Genomic DNA, 14,437 nt, shown 5'->3' with positions numbered 1-14,437 from the left:
GTATCCATTGAAAGTATGCCTTCTCTTTGGTAAAGCAGATTCCTCTCTTTGATGACCCCCAAGGTCCTTTCCAAGTCTAAATTTATGAACTCCTCATGGCAGGGATATTGCTGGGGTGGGAGAGAAGGGGAAGGTCCAACATTAGGCCGGAGCATGAAAGAGTTTCCTCTCAATGGGAGTGTGGGAACCCTCCATTCTGCATTCTGAGGATGTGGAGTTGGAATGTAGAATCTCTCTTACTTTTAAGGGAAACAGGAATGCTCAAAGCCTTGGTCAAGAGGTGACAAATCTCCCTGTCTCTTCATTCCCTGGTCTGTATAGTCTGTTTGGTTTCTCATGCAGGCTGGGACTCAAGGACTTTTTAAGGTCTTCCATTGACATTCTCTAAAACTGAGTTGTGATACGCCTTGGAATAGGGATACTCAGGCAACATGAGTTCCACATGGCCCTGACAAGGACAGAATGTGGCACTGCTAGACCACATTCTGCTATTATATGGATAGGGCCTGGACCTATTTCATTGATATAGGAAACATCTGGATGAGAAAATTATAATATTCCAAAGGATGAGGAAGTCAAGGAGACCTGAGTTCAAGTGTTCTTCTTGATGCAAACTAGATGTGTGTGAGTATCTCCAGACAATTCTGTCTTTTTTGTGTGGTGGAGGTAAGTCTGGATCTGTGATTTCAGGTGTGTGTGGAACTCCTGGGTCTCTCAGAGTCTATACATGACAGACAAATTACTGATCAGTTTCAGTGCAAACACAGGTACATTCCTCTTCTCCTTCCACTGCCAAAAAACAAAAGTACTCATGTAGTTATTTTGGTGTATGGTGACTGCAAATGGGGCTTCTGAGTCATGAAATCAGATTATCCGGCTACTCCTTCTCATTTGACAAATGAGAAGTGAGGTCCATAGAAGTGAACTCAAAGTTCACTAGTTTACCAGATTCACTAGACTACAAAGTTCACCCTAAACTAGCTCATGGTCACACAGCTAGGAAGAAGCAGATATGAGACTGAAATCCAGGTCCTCTGGCTTAAAATTCCATCTTCTTTTCACTCTCCATGTTGGCCTTCACATTTGAAGATCGGAGAAGTGGGAATCCTCTGTTCATTGGGGGGCCTACTTGTAGCATGCCAAATACCCCTCTGACTGGTTATTGATTAAGGAGAAAGTTGTTAAATTTGCAGTTTCTGCACACAATCTAGATTCTCTCCCAGTGGGAGTAGATGTCCTGGACCATTCTGTCCCTTGTAATGCCTAATATGTCTTTTCCCTTGATACATAACTCACAGTGAAAGGAGAGGAGATGAGCTGGGCTAAATTAAAGATTAACTTGAAGCAGGGAGGAATGCTAGTACACTGCCATCATGCCTGGGGGGAGGGAATATGGTGAAGAATTCAGCTGCATGTGATCGGGAAATCCAAAGGTCAGGTTTCCACAACAACTGTGACAGCCCTGCTCTGGGCTCATGTGATGATGGATAATTTTGTCAGAGACATTCCACCTTCAGAAGAGCCTCAGTAGCTTTTCCAGGAGTGATAATGGAATAGTTGGGCTGAGCCATTCAAAATCTCTTACCAGATTCCCTCTTGGCCAGTAAGGCTTCACTGTGGGATGGCCAGCTGAGTCTACCTCTGAGGAGATGTGGCCAGAGCCATCGCTAGGGTACAAGAGCATCACCCTTCTCTATCGTCCTCCCTACCTCCCAACAAGTCAATCAGAAATGGGTGGTTGCCAGTTGGCATATGTGTATCCCTTGCTATATCAGCTTATGACCCATTTCTCCCTGTTACGATCACTAAGGTCAAACAGTGGGGTTCTATAATCTTATATCTTTTCCAAAATTTTCCAAAATTTGGATTTCCAAAAATCCTTCCATTATTCCTCTATGCATAGTCTATACCTTGGCTTTTTGGAACACCAGAGCATTTTTTATCTTTGCATATTCAAATTCTATCCCTTTAAAGCCCAACTGGAATGGGACTTACTCTATGAAGCCTTACCCATAGTATAAATAAATAGCTTCCATTTATATGCTGCTTCAAGATTCACAAAATACTTTTTATATATTCATTTCATTTGGTCCTACCAATAATATTCTCCCCACCCCAGGCTATAAAAGTATTATTCATCTACTTATTTTATTATTTTTGGGGGAGTGGGAAGATCAGATTTGTGGTTTCCTTGTAGTAGAGTTCCCAGTGGGTGAATTCTCTTTGCTAGTACAGATCAGTAATTGTTCTGCAGCGTAAACTCTTAGAGAGTTTCCTGAGAGGCAGCATACTTACAGATGCTAAGTATGGCTTGGCCTTATAGCCAGGAAGACCTGAGCTCAAGTCCCATCTTTGATGTATACTGGCCATGTGACTCTGAGCAAGTCCCTTAACCTCTTAGTACCCCAAGGAGCTTTTTAACACTACTTTACTTTTAGAGTTGAAAAAAGTGAAGCTCAGAGAGGTTAAGAAAAAAAAAATAGAGACAGCTAGGAAGCTGTTAGATAGAGTGTTGGACTTGGGGTCAGGAAAACCTAGTTCAAATGTAGCCTCAGACTCTTCCTAGTTATGTGACTGACTCAAGTTATTTAATCTTTCTCTGCTTCAGTTTCCTCATCTGAAAGGTGGGATAATAATAGCAATAAAGATTGGAGGAGAAAAGTAAAAAAAAAAAAAAGGCAAAAAATATATCTGCTCCTGCGGCCCTGTTCTCTGGTTGGGCAGTTTCTGGTTGGGACCACTATTTCAGGAGGTGCCCAGGCCATCCATGTTCACTTCACTCCTTGATCCACTCTTGACTTTCCAAGACTCCTCCCTCTCGTCCCTTACAGGGTTTTTGTAAGGATGAAATGAGTCAACATGCAAACCTTAAAGGGCTATTGTTAAGCTACTTGCCCAAAGTCACACAGTTAAGAGAACTGGAATTCGAGCTCAGTTCTTCTGACTCTTAACACCAGTGCACTTTTTACCATGTCATGCTGCTTCCCATGATCTCTTGGTCCTTTAGACCTCTACAGCACTTTGCTTGTATCTCTCCTAAGACACCTAGTCATGTTCTGCCTTGTACTCTAGTTATTTGCTTGTCTTATTTGCAAGTATTTTTAGCCCTGCCTACGTGACTGGAAGTAGGGTTACTCCCATGGGAGGAACCAGGAATGGCAACATAGAATGCTTCATGGGATAGTCCTTATAGGTCATTTAAGGTTCATACATTGTAACCTTCTTAATGGCAGAGGCTCTGTGTTATTTATCTTTGAATGACCTTTAGTTCCTAGCCCAGTGCCTTACACATTTAAGGTAGTTAGGTGGAATAGTGGATAAAGTGCTTGACCTGGAATCAAGGAGACCTAAGTTCAAATCCTCCCTTAGCTACTTACTTGTTACATAGACCTGGGCAAGTCATTGAATCTCTATGTCCCTCAGTTTCCTGATATGTAAAATACAGACGATGATAACTGCACCTACCTCACAAGGTGGCTGGGACGATTCAAATGAGATGAAGTGCTTTGTAAAGCTTAAAGTGTTACATAAACACTAGCTATTAATACTGAGTGAGATTGATGAAGACCCCTCATAAAATTTAAACTTAAATGAGTAAAATAAGGTAAAGACCCCTAATAATAACATATGTGTACCCAGGTCAGGAAGCTTGTAAATAGCCTGGATAAATATGTTCAAATTGTTGCAAAAATAAGCATCACCACAAATTGTTCCAGGATCTGAAATGAACAAAAACGGGGATGTACTAAGAGGATACTTGAAGGAGGGAGGGGCAGGTAAAACTATGTAACGATTCCGTAATTTCCACTGCTGTTGTTGGGGTAGTTTTTTCGTGTTTGGATTGTGCCCTCTGAAGCCCAGCCAATGGGATAAGAGGTAGGGGCTAGGGTGGGGTTGCGGTTAGAACCTATAAAAATGCTTGTTTGGCTGACACCACCTGCGGTCTTACATCGAACTGCTTTTGGGTGTGAGTCACCCTTTCTTGAGATCGAAATAAAATCCTTTCTACTTTCTACCAGGAGAAGCCTCTGAATTAATTTGGGTAAGGGTCATCGCTGTCCCACACAATACTACTACTAATAATGTGCTCAACAAATATGTGAATTGAATTGACTGTCCTTTTTCATACTCCTTGATTGATAGATAAAACATTTAATAAATGCTTATTGTATGTCAGGAATTGCGCCAAGCCTACAAATACAGGCAAAAAAACCAGTTTCTACCCTGAAGAGCTTGTTTTCTAATGGGGGAAGATAACATGTTTTTTTAAAAGCTAGAAAGTGTCAAGGGGAGGGGAAGTAGTATCCACAGGAAGTAGGCTGTGTTGGAGGCAACAGAAAAGTCTGGAGAGTCAAGAGTGGAGCAAAGAATGAAATGAGTGTGGATGGTCTGGGCACTTTCTGAAAAGGTGGTTCTAAGCAGGGATTGCTCAACCAGAGACGAAAGCCACAGGAGCAGATATATTTTTTGACTTTTTTGATATTTTTTTTCTCTAAGACTATCCTTGGAAGGTTCATTTTAATCTGATTTCATCTATATAGAAATATGTATGTATATGTATATATATGTGTTGTGTATATATATATTATATATACACACATACATTTACGCATAAACACACATACACACATATAAATGTATGTGTGTAGGGGGGGCAAACAGTGGAAGATATGGAAGAAGATGGCAGTAAGAAGCCCTATCTGACCCATAGGAATAACTGTGGGCTTCTTTACCCCACTAAGGCATGCATGTTTGTGTCTAGAGCACAGAGTTTCTCTGTATGTTTCTTAGGCATTAGCAGATGGACAGTTGGCCTTTGTCTGTATCACATACAGTTATTAAGGAAAGCATTCATGGATTATAGGCTTAGAGCTGGAGGTGACCTAAAAGGCCATCTAGTCTAACTCCCTCATGTTTCAGATGAAGAAATTAATGTTTAGAGAGATGAAATGATTTTGTAATTGTCAGAGGTGGGATTTGAACCCAGGCCCTCTGATTCCAGAGTGAGTTCTCATTCCTTATACCATGCCTTTACTGTTACATGCTTTATATAGAGAGAACTGTAGAATCATGAAATGTGAGTACAGGTAGAAACCCTAGAGATCATCTTATCCAACTTCATCACTTTTATAGGTTGGTTGTTGTTCTTCATTCTGGAAGAGGACTGAAATGACATCACTATGTAAGGGTCAAAGTTTGGCATGTCCAGGGGCAGCTAGGTGGAGCAGTGGATAGAGCGCTGGCCCTGAAGTCGGGAGGACCTGAGTTCAAATCCAGCCTCAAACCAAACACTTGACACTTACTAGCTGTGTGACCCTGGGTAAGTCACTTAACCCCAATTGCCTCCCTAAAAAAAAAAAAAAAAGTCCAGCGTGTCCAACTGTGGCTGATCAGACCAGTAAGAGCTCAGAATTTGTTGGGAACAAATAGTCCACGTGAACATCTGGAGAGGAGATATCGCTAAATTTGTGCACCTCACATTTCTTTTGAGCTACTACAATTCTACTTTGCTCATAGACTACAGTGCCTTCTTTATTATGGGCACACCATGCTTTTTTATAGGTAACAGGACCAAAAATATAGTACTCTAAGATGAATGTGGATGTCCAACTTCTTCATTTTGCATAATATGAAACTGAGGCTCCCAGAAGTTAAGGAAATTGTCCAAGGCCTCACATTGAGTTAGTGGTGGAATCACTAACACTTTCTCATCCCTATGACACCTGAGTCCCAAGAGGCTTCCTCTCAAAGTCCAGCCTAACCATAGTCTCCCTCTCTCTAGGTGATAACTAGGTGGTGAAAGAGTATCACTGGGGTCTCACCAGGGTGATATAATAAGAGGTAGCAAAACACTGAGAGGCAGCATAGCTCTCTATAACACTAGATTTGGTTTGAGAGGACCTGGGAATTCTTAATTCAGAATCTTGTAGTTGCCACCTTATTACCTCTGTGACCTTGGGTAAGTCACTTTTCCTTAGAGGTCCTCAGCTTCCTTACCTATAAAACAAGGAGGCTGGGCTAGATGACCTATGGAATAGAATGGAAACTAATTTATTAAGTGTTTAATATATGACAGGTACTATGCTAAGCACTGGGGATATAAATACAAAAATGAGACAGTCCCTGCCCCCAAAGAGTTTATATTCTAATAGAGTAAGACAACACATTTGAAGGCATAATGGCCAGAGAAGGGTGTTTGGTTTGTGAAATTCAGAACTAGGTAGCTAGGGGGTGTGCTAGATAGAGTGCTGGACCTGGAGTTGGGAAGACCTGAGTTTAAATCTGGCCTCAGATACGTACTGGCTGGTGAACCTGGGTAATTTACTTCATTTTTGTCTGCCTCATTTCCTCGTCTGTAAAATGGGGATGAAAATAATAGCACCTACTTTCCAGTGCTGTTGTGAGGATAAAATGAGATATGTGTAAAGTGTTTTTCAAATCTTAAAGTGATGCCAATGTTAGCTACAGTTATTATTGTTGTTGTTACTGTTCTAAGTCATAAGAATGGTGGATGGAGCCATAGGGCAGTCAATTGACTGGCCCTTTCCGTAAACACTGGTAGTATTGATTTGATTACCGTTTCCACAACAAGAGGTGGAGAGAAGATGTTGGGGCATGGCAGCATAATGACCAGGGTGACACATGATCAAAGATCTGTCTGAGTACTGGCTCCACCATTTACTGTTTGTATGACTTACCTCTCTGCTGAGCCCAAGAGGATGATAATAAATGAGGATTATAATGTTTCTATTACCTTCCTGAAGAGGGTGGGTAGGAAGAAAAATTCTTGGTCAACTGCAATGTCACACATAGAAGTCACACTATTTAATGCTAAATATCAAATAAGAGTCACCAACAAGGAGGAATTAGGTCCTCAGGCTAATTTGGGGGAGCAGAAAACCAGGCATCATCATTATGGAGACCTTTAATTTGCTAATATAGTTTAATCAGGGTTCCTGAAGTCAGGGGATGCCTCTGAAATTATGATCAAACAAAGTTGATTTTGTAGTTTAAAAAAAAAGTGCATGGGCCTTCTTCCTTGTAACAGCTGATGGTGTGTTCTCAGCTCCTCTCAGAGCACACTGGAACAAAAGGTCACTTATTTACAATCTCTCTAGCTTCTGTTTGATGTTATAGACAAAGAGATCATGACAGCTGGAAGGGACCTAAGAGAACATTCCATTCAACCTTTTCATTTTGCACATGAAGAGGTTTAAACCTTAGGAGAAAGAATCCTCTTTGTCTCTCTCCTCTTACATAGTAATTACCCATCTATACTGGGTTATTATGAACTTACTCCAGACCTAGAAGTGAAATGGGAGCCTGTCGTCTTCTCCTAGGATTGGAGAGATTTCAGGGGAGCTGTGATCTTAAATGGTAGAAAAAATTACATCATGATTTTCATTAAACTTTAACTTAAATTTAGCATTTGCTTCAATTATGAATTTTTAAAAACATTATTCTGAGGAAGGCTTCACAGGTTTCATAAGTCTGCCAGAGGTGTCCATGACACACCAAAGGTTAAGAACCCTTGCCTTAATTAGTGTGGTATAGTAAAAAGAGAATCTGTCCAGCAGTTAGAGGACTCTGGGTTGAAATCCTTCTTCTGATGTTCATTTCCTATGTGACACTAGGTAAGTCACAATCTCCTTGGTCCTTAGTTTCCTCATTGATAAAATGACAAGTCTGGGCTAGATGGTCTCTGAAGTTCTTTCTGATTTTAGATCTAAAATACCATGAAAAATGTACAATTTTGAAATTTGCGGAGGCCAAATTCAACAGTAACCATGGTGGAGGTGGTATTGACAAATAAAACCTCACAGGTGTTGGGAAGAAGCAACTGGTTTCTTGACAGAGTTCATTAGAGATTATAGCAAATATACTCCCTGTTTGGTAACCAAGCAAGACACAACCTGACACTTACCAAGGGAGAAAAGGGAGCAATTTCTGGCAGTTAAGTGGACCCAAGTCTATCAGCAGCTGAGTTATTTAGCACAAGTGTTCTGGTAATCGTGATATACTGCAAATAATTAACAGTGCCATCCCTATCAGATAGCAGAGCTCCCTGTATTCTGGGGCCTCTTATGGGAGAAAGAAGGGTATTTGAGTAGACATCTTCAGTACAAAAGAGGGGCAGACACACCAGGGCAGCCTTAGGCAAAGCTATAGGGTTTTAGGCAAAGTTGGTAGTTTGTTTTTTAAAATTTCATCCATTTAAGGAGCTCCCTGTAAGGAAGCAACTCTCTCTACCCGTGGTGATTGGTAACTTCTCTACCATTTATAGTCCTAGAGTTTCCTAAAACAATTGAGAGGTTAAGAGACTTGCCTAGGGTTATACAATGAGCATGATTCAGAGGTGGGACTCAATCTAGCCAGCTTCCTAGCCATTATTTCTGCTGCTGCTGCTGCTGCTACTACCTCTAATCACCACCACCTCCAACAGCAACATTTATACAGCACTTACTACGTGCCAGACACTATGCTAAGCCCTTTATAATTATCTCATTTGATTCTAACAACCACCTTGGGAGTAGGTACTATTATTATCCCCATTTTACAAATGAAGAAACTGTGGCAAACAGAGGATAAGTGACTTGCCCAGGGTCACACAACTAGTATGAGACTGTACTCCCAATATCTGTCAAACAAGGTTATCTTCCTTTTTTCCTATCTACCTATCTTTTTCAGTTCATATATTTATCTAATTGTTCTTATTTAAAATTTTCAAGTAACAGCTATTTAAAAATTATTGTCCCCCCCACTTCATTTCCCACCCATACCCATTAAGCAAATAATATTTTTAAAAATCCCCAGAAAATAAGTCCCTAAATACATATCTGCATAGCCTAGCGAAACAAATCCTCACATTAACCACATCCAGAAAAATGTGACTCTTTCCACATTTTAAGTTCATTACCTCTTTGTCAGGAAGTGAATGGCATGTTTCAATCTTCATTCTTTTGTACTTGTGGTTTATTGGTGCATTGAGTACAAAAGTATTTAAAGGTTTTTCTCGTTAAAGTTGTCCCCAGTTACTTTTAATAAAGTTGTTATCATTGTATAAATTGTTCTAGTTCTCCTTTGTTCTGCATCTGTTCATAAGGTTCTTCCCAATGGCACAATAATATTCCATTATATTAATACACCACTATTTGTTTGGCCATTCCCCAATAGAAAGACAGCCCCTTAGTTCCAAAATTTTGGCTACTACAAAAAGAGCTATTATTAAGCATTTTTGTATGTATGGATTCTTTCCTTCTTTCTTTGATTTCCTTGGAATATAGGTCTAGTAGCATAACTGGGTCAAAAGGCATGTACAGTTTTGTAATTTTCTGGGCATAGTCCCAAACTGTTTTCTAGAATGGTTGGATCAATTCACAGTAGTGCCCGAGAATGCCTGCTTTCCCATAGCCCCTCTAACATTTGCCATTTTCCTCTTTTGTCATCTTTTCCAATCTGATTGGTGTGAGGAGGCACCTCAAAATTACTTTAATGTGCATTTATCTAATTCTTTGTGATTTAGAGCATTTTCTAACATTTTCAACCATTTTCTGGTTGTTGATAGTTTGGATTTCTTCCTTTGAAAGTTGTCTGTTCATATACTTCGGCCATTCATCTATCGGGTGATGGGTTCTCAGTTTTTAAAATTTGAATCATTTTCTTGTATATCTGGGATATACAAGACTAGATTGTGAGCTCCTCCATTATATTGGAAGCTCCTTGAGGGCAGAGATTGTCTTTTGCCTCTTTTTGTATTTTCAGTGTTTTGCCCATTGCCTGGCATGTAATAGGCACTTAGTAAATGTTTATTTATTAATTGATTGATAAAAGACCTTTATCAGAGAAACTTGCTGCAAAGATTTTCCCAGTTTCTCTTCTAATTTTAACTATATTAGATTTATTTTGTTCATTTTATGTAGTTTGCTCTTCTCTATCACTTATTTACAGGGCTGTGACAGTTGTAAAACATTTACCAGCATATCCTTACTTGTTTAGCCATGAACTCTTCCCCTGTCTCTAGATCTGAAATGTAATTTCTTTCTTGTTTTTCTAATTTGTTTATGATGTGATTTTTAATATTTAGGTCATGTTTCTTTCTTTCTCTTTTTTTTTTTAAAGGCGACTGGGGTTAAGTGACTTGCCCAGGGTCACACAGCTAGTAAGTGTCAAGTGTTTGGTCTGAGGCCAGATTTGAACTCAGGTTCTCCTAACTTCAGGGCTAGTGCTCTATCCACTGCGCCACCTAGCTGCCCCTTAGGTCATGTTTCTATATGGAACTTAACTTGGTATATGGTAGAAGGCATTGGTCTAAACCTAATTTCTGCCAGGTTGCTGTCCATTTTTCCAAACAGTTTTTGTCAAATACTGAGTCCTTCTCCTAGTGACTGCAATGAATTCCTTCTTTATCTTTTTTTTAAATATCTTTTTTATCTTAAGCTCAGAGTTTCTGAGCTACATTAGAGCTAAAGCCAATTAGCTGTATTCATTAAATTCAGTATCAATTTAGTGAGCCCTCAGGAAATGGTGAAAGAATTTAGCAGGCTGCCTACGGAGACAAACTAACCCAGGCTGGAAACAAAGCAAGGCAAAATTTACATGCCGATCAGCAGTGCAGTTGATCCCATGAACGGCCACTACACTTCCAGCCGGGGTGGGATAGAAAGACCTAGTATCAAAAAAAAAAAAAAGAAAAGAAAGAAAGAAAGGAAGAAAAGAAGGAAGGAAGGAGGAAATGAAAGAGGAAGGAAAAAGGAAAAACTATTTTGGCCAATTATATGTTAATAATACTGACAAATTAGAGGAAATAGATGAATATTTATAAAAATATGAAATTCTGAAATTAATAAAAGAAATAGATTATTTATTTAAATAATCCAATATCAGAAAAAAAACTACCATAAATGAATTCTCAAAGATGAAACTCCAAGACTAAATTGATTTATGTGAATTCTCTATGTGAATTTATGTGGATTAATGAATAATTAATTCCAATGTAGATAAACTGCTTGCAAATATTACAAAGAAGGCACATTCCAACATCTTTCTGTGATACAAATCGTCTTCATACCTAAACCAGTGAGAGACAAAGCAGAAAAAGAACATTTTAGAACATTATCCTGAATGAACATTGAGGCAAAAAAAAATTTATATAAAATGTTAGCAAGTACAACAACATATTAGAAAGATTAATCACTGACCAGGTTGGATTGTCACCAGAAATTCAAGTTCGGTTCAACATAAGGAAGAGTATAAGTATTATAAATCATGTTAATAATATAAATAATAAAAAACTTGATGCTTTTGACAAAATCCAACACTCATTTCAATAAAAAAAAAACCTCTTGAAATTAGGAATAAATAGATGCTTCCTTAATATAGTAAGTGGTATTTATCTAAAATCAAGAGCAAACATAACATGTAATAGAGAAAAACTAAAGGCCTTTCGAATAAGATCAGGATAAAGCAAGGATGCCCCTTATTACTATTACTACTATTTAACACAGTGCTCAAAGGTGCTAGCTATAGCAAGTAAGACAAGAAAAAGAAATTGATTGAAAAATCAAAGGCAAAGAGGAAACAATATTATCACTTTTTGCAGATGATATTATGATACACTTAGAGAACCTTAAAGAATCACCTAAAAATTAATTGAAATAATAACTTCAGTGCAGTGGCAGAATATAAGATAGACCCATGTAAATTATCAGCATTCTTAAATATGGGCAACAAAATGCAGCAACTAGAGCTAGTAAAAGAAATTCCATTAAAAATATTTTGAGAAGGAGCAGTTAGGTGGGGCAGTGGATAAAGTACCAGTCCTCGAGTCAGGAGGACCTGAGTTCAAATGTGACCTCAGACATTTACTAGCTGTGTGACCCTGGGCAAGTCACTTAACCCTAGTGGGCTCCAAAAAGATACCTAGAGAAGATATACAAGAGCCTAAAGTGCATCTTCCATGATTCATCCAGGAATTATATGAATCTAACTATAAAACACTCTTCCCAAAAAGAAAGACAGCTGGGCCTACCTGTAATCACAGCTACTAGACAGACTAAGGCTAGCAGATCTCTTGAGCTCAGGTATTCTGAGCTGCAGTGGGCTATGCTGATCAGGTGTTTGAATTAAATATGGCATCAATGTGAGCCCCCAGAAGCAAGGTGAGGGGATACCAGGCCATTTATAAAGGGAAGAACTGATCCAGGTTGAAAACAGAGCAGACCAAAGTTCCTGTGCTAATCAGTAGTGGGATTGGATATGTGTTGCCCTTGTACTTCTAGCCTAGATGAGATGGGGAGAGCTATTTTTTAAATAGAAAGATATATATCACCCAAATTGGAGAAAAAAGTTATCTTCTTAAGAAGTAGATGATAATAATATGATTAGGATTGTGAGGGTGGGGGTCCTCTCCCACTATCCAGCTTCTAGCAACAATAAATTCACCACCCTCCTGTGGGATGTGGAAGGCTGAGGCTAAAACCAGAAGGGAGGGTTTGGGTCAATCAGTGTCATTACTGGAGTATTGGGGAGGTTGGGCAAATTAGGGGTCCAGTAGAGGATGTTAATTAGATTAATTCACAGAACCATAACTAGGCATTCTGGCATCTGGGGCAAATTGAGATGGTGGTCAGTTGGGAGGTTTAAAGTATGACTACTGCAAAGCATGGCTGAAATAGACTAGGAGAATCAGGCATGGGGGCTGTGGATGTTGAAGAACTGAGAGTTCAAGATATGTGAAGGGGCAAGGTGGGGAGAAGAAGGCTGAACCAGGGTCTGAACAAATTAGGAGGGAGGTAAATTGGAGGTCTATAGATGATAGCAATCTTCCCTCAGTTCAATTCAATTTAAAATGAATTAAGGGGCTACTATATAAATTCTAGGCAAAGGGGGTATTAGTACATAAATCAACCTTGTCCCCAGGGAACTTACATTTAATACTTCCTTTCTTCCTCACTTTTATATTTTTTTAATCTCAGTTTTACACTTCCTTTTGCTAATAGAGACATAGTATTACCTTCTTCCCTTCCAACAGTCTTGCAAGGTATCACACTATTTTGCATCACAGCAATGAAAATGAGTTACTAAAGAAGGCTATGGAGTCTCTTTCCCTGGTGACCATCAAATCTATGAGAGAAAACTTTCTGCATGGGACAGTTTAAACTGAATCAAGTGTGGAGGCAAAGAAAGTATGGATTTAATAAATTCTAGAGAGCCACTAAACCTCAGAGATTTTAGAATTTTTAATTAGTCATTCCTTTTAATCATTACTGGGCCTAGGCTTGAAGCATTTACTTTTTGGTAGGAGCTTGTACTCTGCTGGCAAAGGTTTCCAGGGCACAAAGTCACCTTTGGATTATGATGAGGCAACGTTTTCATGTAGTTGCCTAGTTGATGGATTATATTTGTCTGATCTGAGGACTAGTCCAGCTAAGTATAGAGAGGACTTAGGGTGATGAATTCTTTTTTTGTCCACAATAACTCTCAAAGATCACCTAGTGAGTTACAAAGAGGTTGTAATCAGAGTCATTGGAGGGACTGCTTTATCAAGAAGTCAGAGATCTTTGAAATATTAGAATAACCATTCCTCCTAGTAAGTCCATCAACATTTCCTGTGATGCCAGTTTTCCGATCCCAAGTGTCAGAGGACAGTGAACAATGGAAAGAGCACTGACTCTGTCTGGAGTCAGAGGACCTGGGTCTAAGTTCCTCTTGTTAGCGCTTGCTACCCTTGGGATCTCAAGGAAGTCATGTCAAATACAAAGTGCTCTGTCTGACATTCAAAGCCCTTCACACCTTACTTTCCTTTTACCTTTCCAATCTTCTTACACCTTACTCCCCTACAGGTAGTCTTCCATTCAGTTACACTGGCCTTCTGGCTGTTCCACAAACAAAACCCTCCATTTTTAGGCTCTGGGGCTCCTGTCTGGTTCTGTCTGGTACCTAGAATGCTCTCCCCTCTCTGCTCTGACTACTGATCTCCCTGGCTTCCTTTAAGCCCCAACTAAAACCCCACCTTGTGGGTAGCTTTCCTCCATCCTTCTTAATTTCAGTGCCTTCTCTTTGTTAATCATTTCCAGTTTATCCCACATATAGCTTATTTTGTATGTGTTTGCATGCTGTCTCTTCCATTAGTTTGTAAGCTCCTTGAGGGCAGGGGACTGTCTCGTTTGCCTTTTTTTTTTTTTTTTTTTTTTTTAGTATCCCCAGTGCTTAGTCCAGTGCCTGGTCCATTGTAGACGATTAATAAATATTTCTTGATTGATTGACTTAACCCCCTTGGGCCTCAGTTTCCTCATCTATAAATTGAAGGGGTTTGACTTAGAGCCTCTGATGTTCCTTCTAGTTTTAGAGTTATGATCTTATGAACAGCATGTCAAAATAATGAAAAAGAAGGAAACAGATCAAAGGAAACTTTGATCGACTCCAAACCTGAAGATGA

Source organism: Vombatus ursinus, unplaced genomic scaffold, assembly GCF_900497805.2.
Source record: "Vombatus ursinus unplaced genomic scaffold, bare-nosed wombat genome assembly UNPS02007612.1, whole genome shotgun sequence".
Classification (NCBI taxonomy): domain Eukaryota; kingdom Metazoa; phylum Chordata; class Mammalia; order Diprotodontia; family Vombatidae; genus Vombatus; species Vombatus ursinus.
Note: the sequence above shows the minus strand (reverse complement) of the source record.